Source organism: Lutjanus erythropterus, chromosome 23, assembly GCF_056507025.1.
Source record: "Lutjanus erythropterus isolate fLutEry1 chromosome 23, fLutEry1.hap2, whole genome shotgun sequence".
NCBI lineage: Eukaryota > Metazoa > Chordata > Actinopteri > Lutjaniformes > Lutjanidae > Lutjanus > Lutjanus erythropterus.
This window is the reverse complement of record NC_139339.1, coordinates 29,389,162-29,395,685: the sequence shown is the minus strand read 5'-3', so window position 1 is coordinate 29,395,685 and position 6,524 is coordinate 29,389,162. Positions and strand designations below refer to the sequence as shown.

Below are 6,524 nucleotides of genomic sequence, written 5' to 3'. Positions count from 1 at the left end.
CCTCCCTCCCTCACCTGTTCACTCTGCTGTGAGAAGATCTCAAAGTTTCTCACAGAGAAACACAGACTCTCCCGTTTTATGTATAGGCCTCCTTATACGGTTGTTTAATATTATAAGTGCATCTGGTTGGTGTCGATGTCATTAACCATCACGTTAGTTTTGACTGTTGTAATAAACTTTGTCATTAACAACAGTCTCCTCCACACGCGGCTTCTCTGCAATTGGTCTGTGCGTTTCCTGATCAGCTAAACCAGCGTCGGAAAGACTAGAATAGTTGCGCCAGTTAAAATAGAAGCGTCCCGTCAAAATTTAAAATCTATTAAGAATTTATTGGTTATAGGTCCATGTCCATATAGGACGGCGTGTGGGTCAGGACTCGGACCTCGGTCCGCCTGTTAGGGACCCCTGCTATATAGGATACTTACAGATGGTCTGGGTCCATCTGAAGATTAGCAATGAATGTTGAGTAAAAAGCACATAGCTGCACTGCCTTTTCCTGTCCCTGAGAGGAGAGGAGAGGAGAGGAGAGGAGAGGAGAGGAGAGGAGAGGAGAGGAGACTTTAGCGCCATGTCTGGAAATCAGCAGTTTTCAGAATCATGGTGTAACACTATAGTGTTCATGACTGACAGAAAAACACAGTCACATACCAGGTACAGGTCAGGTATATTTGTCGTAGCCTCTCAGTGTGGCTTAGCTGTGCAAAGCACACTCAAGTGTTGCTGTCAGTACCGCACTGCTTCGTTGACATGTGTCCTACTTCACATTTGGTCAAGACATATAGCTGCACTACCTGTTCCTGTCCCTCGGTCCATGTGGCTCTGGTTATGTGACGAGAGGAGAGGACACTATAAGACTGATGATGTAGACAGCCAACACAAACAACCCACAGTTATTTGTTGTCTGGAAATCAACAGTTTGCAGAGTCATGCTGTAACACTACAGTGTTTATGACTGAAAGAAAAACACAGTCGCATACGAGGTACAGGTCAGGCAGTTGTCAGGTGTATTCGTCGTAGCCTCTCAGTGTGGCTTAGCTGTGCAAAGCACGGTCAAATGTTGCTGGAGCCCTCCTTGATTTCTGTTTGTTGTTCATGAGTGTCAGAGCAAAACAGAAGGAGCAGTGACTGAACCTTTAAATGTTTTCACATTATAACTATTGCTCATACTAATGGTATGCACAATCTATGAACTGTAAAGTTGACTTACAGCATGTTTGACTCCAGCTCAAGATGACTGCTGATGTTGCTTGTTGCTTCATTGACATGTGTCCAACTTCACATCTTGTCAGAGCCTTGTGAGAGGAAGAGAAAAATGTTACACCATTGATGCATATAAAAAATCACAATACAGACAGTGTACATTACATGCTTATATACCACTAATACACAATAAAAAAGAGACACATATCATGCATGGGAGGAGGCTGTTCTTATTTACCTGGCACAGGTCGATTTATAGAGCAGATAGTAGTGGTGTGATCCTGTGAGTTTTGTCTCTCCATCTCTGGAACATGTTTGTTTCCTGTTAAGAACAAGTGCACAAACACAGATCAACACTCATTTACATGTCTACCTCTGCAAATGAAAATAATAAAAAAAAAAAAATCAAGATGCTGTAAGTTATGTATGTTAATTATTTCATGTTTATAGATCAGTGGAAGAGAGAGATGACATTAACCAATGATGTACGTGGTCAGAATTTACTGTGTCCATAAGTATTACTATAAGTTATTGGCAGCATTCAAAGAATCAAAGAAAACAAACATAGTTACCCACCAGGTCCAGGTCATGCTCCAGGTCAAAAAATGGTGAAGCAGTGGCCTCTTGGTGTGCCGACTCCCACTCCCAGGTACATGGATGCTTTAGGTTAGCGGTGAGGACAGCAGTGGCGGGTTGCTGGATTCCATCTCCTCATGCACTGTGCTAAGACCAGGGGTGTATTCTAGGTTTAGTGAAAAATCTCAGTTAGTTAATCTTGACATAAGTAAAACTCTGGATTACGAGTGGGTCATTTACAATGGAAACTATTTATTTTCTAGGTGGACCTTGTTCAGGTGGCTAAAATATGTTTTGTTACTGACCTTGTCCACAGTAGTACACTGCTATCTTCCCTAATGGTGCTCCTCTCTGCTTGTCCCAATTGGGGGTGTGCTGTCTCAAATTCACTGTACTTAATACAGTGACTATAGATAAGGTCCTCACATAACCCCACTTCAAATAAACTGAATGATCCCTTTAAAAGCTATTAAAATTGTTTTAAAGGCACTTGGCTTTTTTGTTTACCAACAAATAGTATATCAACATGTTTTGTGAGAAAATGCAGTTTAAGCCTCCCGACCTAAACAGTGGGCTCTGAGAACCAGGGTTGGGGAACACTGGCATACACCACATTTGTGACCTGCGGTGAGATTAAATCTCTAATTGGATGGCCCTTTCCTGAGGCTCCGTTAAAAATAAAAAGTAAATGGTTGAGCAGCCATGGATCGTCACCTGACCTCTTCTTATCCAGTGCTGTATGCACCAATAATTATTCAGCACACCTATATCTCAGGTGAGGTGATAATATCTAGAAGATATCAAATTGAGAAGAGGTCAGGATAACGATCCAAAATCACACACACAATAAAACCTTTATGGGGGGTTATGGAAGAAAAAAACTGTATCCTCTTAAAAAAACAAATAAATCCCTAAAATATAAATGCAAAGAAAAGAAATTATTATTAAAAAAAAAATAGAATAAATGTAAAATAAATAAATAAATAAATAATGGAGACTAAGTCCTAATTGAAAAAAACCTTCAGTATTAAATAAAATTTATAAAAGAAGGGGAAAAAAAAAAAAAAAAAAGCACGTCCTACTGTGTCAGGGTAGCTGTTTGATGAGAAAGAGCAAAAGTCAAATAACTGGTTACCGATAACTTGGCTCCATCTGCTGGACAAAAAGAGTCTCTGCACGGCCTATCAAGTCAACGGTCAAACAATTCAGCAGCACATGGAGAGTCAGTTTACAGCCTCTGCAAAGCCTCTAAAGCAATAGTAAAATAAAATATCATAATTATTTTCTAAAAGAGAGTCACAAAAGATGAAAATAGTCCAGAGAAGTTGAATTCTGGAGCCATATGGCTCACAGAATAAAGAAAAAATGTCTTTATAACTTCGGCTATTGTGCTGTTTCACCTCCTTTGTGGCAGTCCTTTCACCTTGCTGGGGGACGCAGCTTGCACCGGCTCAGGTCTTCACTTACACCAGACCATTCTGAAATACAGAGAAAAGGCCTGGTGTCAATGTAATAAACCCAAATAATATCGAAAGGAAGGCATTCAGAACCAAAAATTAGGGCAAAACTGTCTTCAAAATCACTATTAACAATAATAAAAATAATAACAATATTGACGGTGAAATACACCTCAAGTAATGAAACAAACCTTAACTACCAACTCTCAGGAAAGGTCAGAAGGTCACATTGCTTCAAAAACTGCTCATTCTTACAAAAGAGGATGGACCCCTGAAGGAATTTAGGGTCGAGTTAAATAGGATACTAGAGATACTAGAAAAGCAATTTCTAAAGAAATTACCGCTGTGAATGCAACAAGCTGAAGCCAAGCTGCAATGCTGCATTGGCTTGCTGCAACAATATGCCTGACGCCACACTGAACAGCTGCGTGAATGATATAAGAAGGTTTGAATTATGTATAATATTTGAATATTAGTTAGAAAGGCTGACACCACACTGAATAGCTACCTTTAAAATATAATAAAGTTTGAATTACGTGGAATTTTTGAATGTTTGCAGAATGACTGATACCACACTGAATAGCTGCCTTTTTAAGGTAATATTTGAATTAGGTAGAATATTTGGATTTTTGTTAAAAAGCTGATGCCACACTGATAGCTGCCTCGAAAATATAATTTTTGAATTATGTAGAATATTTGAATATTACTTAAAAACCTGACGCAACACTGAATACCTGCCATGTAAATATAATATTTGAATTATGTAGAATATTTGAATGTTTGTTAGAAAGCTGACCCCACACTCAATAGCTGCCTTTATAATATCACAATGTTTGAATTCTGCTTCTGCTACAAACTGCTTATTTGGTCGAGCCATTCTGAAACAACAGAAACACACACACTAATGTTTTTATAAAGCAGTATAACATTAATTTAGTGCAATAATGAACACTCAATAGCTACCTTTATGATATAATAATGTTTGAATTATGTACAACATTTGACTGTCTGTTGCTTAAGAATTTAAAAAACAATGACTGTTATGATACAATACAGGATGATACAGGAAACAATAACATGCAAAATTTTTAAATTGTATTCACACTAATACCACAATGTAAAAATACCTAAGTAAAGAATCTGAGTATTTTTTTCCATCACAGCAGGTCAGTGATCAGTGTTTCAGTGAATAGTGTTTTATTTATGGCAGCCCGCCACATTAAAAACATCAACACCACGATATGATTTTCTATTTTTGGAGCTGCGCACCTTTTTCGGTCGTGTCTAGAAGCTCTAACTCTTTATTTGCACAATTCTCGCAAGATTTGTGTTCGTTATTTCTACTAAAATAATCAAACTTGCACGATCTTTCGTAGGTCTAGGGTTCCCTTCTAGACACGACCCTCTCTGTCTCTCTGTCAAACTAATGACAGCAGACTGTCTGTAAACAGCATGATGTTACACTCTGCAGTGTTTCACACAAAGACCTGTTAGGGACCCCTGCTATATAGGATACTTACAGATGGTCTGGGTCCATCTGAAGATTAGCAATGAATGTTGAGTAAAAAGCACATAGCTGCACTGCCTTTTCCTGTCCCTGAGAGGAGAGGAGAGGAGAGGAGAGGAGAGGAGAGGAGAGGAGAGGAGAGGAGAGGAGAGGAGAGGAGAGGAGAGGAAACTTTAGCGCCATGTCTGGAAATCAGCAGTTTTCAGAGTCAAGACATATAGCTGCACTACCTGTTCCTGTCCCTCGGATATAAAAAAAGCACAATACAGACAGTGTACATTACATGCTTATATACCACTAATACACAATAAAAAAGAGACACATATCATGCATGGGAGGAGGCTGTTCTTATTTACCTGGCACAGGTCGATTTATAGAGCAGATAGTAGTGGTGTGTTCCTGTGAGTTTTGTCTCTCCATCTCTGGAACATGTTTGTTTCCTGTTAAGAACAAGTGCACAAACACAGATCAACACTCATTTACATGTTTACCTCTGCAAATGAAAATAATAAAAAAAAAAAAATCAAGATGCTGTAAGTTATGTATGTTAATTATTTCATGTTTATAGATCAGTGGAAGAGAGAGATGACATTAACCAATGATGTACGTGGTCAAAATTTACTGTGTCCATAAGTATAACTGTAAGTTATTGGCAGCATTCAAAGAATCAAAGAAAACAAACATAGTTACCCACCAGGTCCAGGTCGTGCTCCAGGTCAAATAATGGTGAAGCAGTGGCCTCTTGGTGTGCCGACTCCCACTCCCAGGTACATGGATGCTTTAGGTTAGCGGTGAGGACAGCAGTGGCGGATTGCTGGATTCCATCTCCTCATGCACTGTGCTAAGACCAGGGGTGTATTCTAGGTTTAGTGAAAAATCTCAGTTAGTTAATCTTGACATAAGTAAAACTCTGGATTACCAGTGGGCCATTTACAATGGAAAATAATTATTTTCTAGGTGGACCTTGTTCAGGTGGCTAAAATATGTTTTGTTACTGACCTTGTCCACAGTAATACACTGCTAGCTTCCCTAATGGTGCTCCTCTCTGCTTGTCCCAATTGGGGGTGTGCTGTCTCAAATTCACTGTACTTAATACACTGACTATAGATAAGGTCCTCACATAACCCCACTTCAAATAAGCTGAATGATCCCTTTAAAAGCTATTAAAATTGTTTTAAAGGCACTTGGCTTTTTTGTTTACCAACAAATAGTATATCAACATGTTTTGTGAGAAAATGCAGTTTAAGCCTCCCGACCTTAACATGGCATTAGACTAACTTATGCAACTTCAACAAAGCATGACATTAGGACTAACTTCTGCAACTTCAAGAAAGCAGACTGACATAAAAGAAACATTTACACTTTTTAAGTCTGCCTTTATTTACTTCAACTGCAGTGGGATTAATTTATTACAGTAAAACAATTAAATTTCTTAAAGGGATGCTTCAGCATCATGTTCACTGTAAATGCTGTAGTGTAAGTGTCATTCAGTGTGCCTGATGTACAATTCACATAGGCATCACTAACTACAGCCAGAAAATTTTGCACAAAACTTTGAGTGTGCCTTATGCTCACTGCCAACTAGTATTTCCACCATACTGCCAGCAGTAATAATAGCACTAAATGTATCATTGAAGTCGTGCATGTGTGCGTGTGTCTGTGTGTCCGTGCACGTGTGTGTGCGTGCATGCACTATTGTGCATGTTTGTATGTGTATGGGTGAGTGTGTGCGTGTCTGTATGTCTTGCTTACACATTGGATGCATGTTCACTCATAGCTGCTGG

General features: G+C 39.0%; 1 long non-coding RNA gene across 1 annotated transcript; it reads right to left on the bottom strand.

The window, feature by feature from the left end:
* Positions 1-387: 387 nt before the first annotated feature.
* Positions 388-5,983, bottom strand: LOC146306359 (uncharacterized). The gene is made up of 5 exons (XR_014769112.1): positions 5,435-5,983; positions 1,208-1,292; positions 978-1,079; positions 649-819; positions 388-502 (listed from the first exon to the last, which is right to left on the bottom strand). It is a non-coding gene; the product is annotated as an uncharacterized LOC146306359 (long non-coding RNA).
* Between the last annotated feature and the right edge of the window lie 541 nt (positions 5,984-6,524).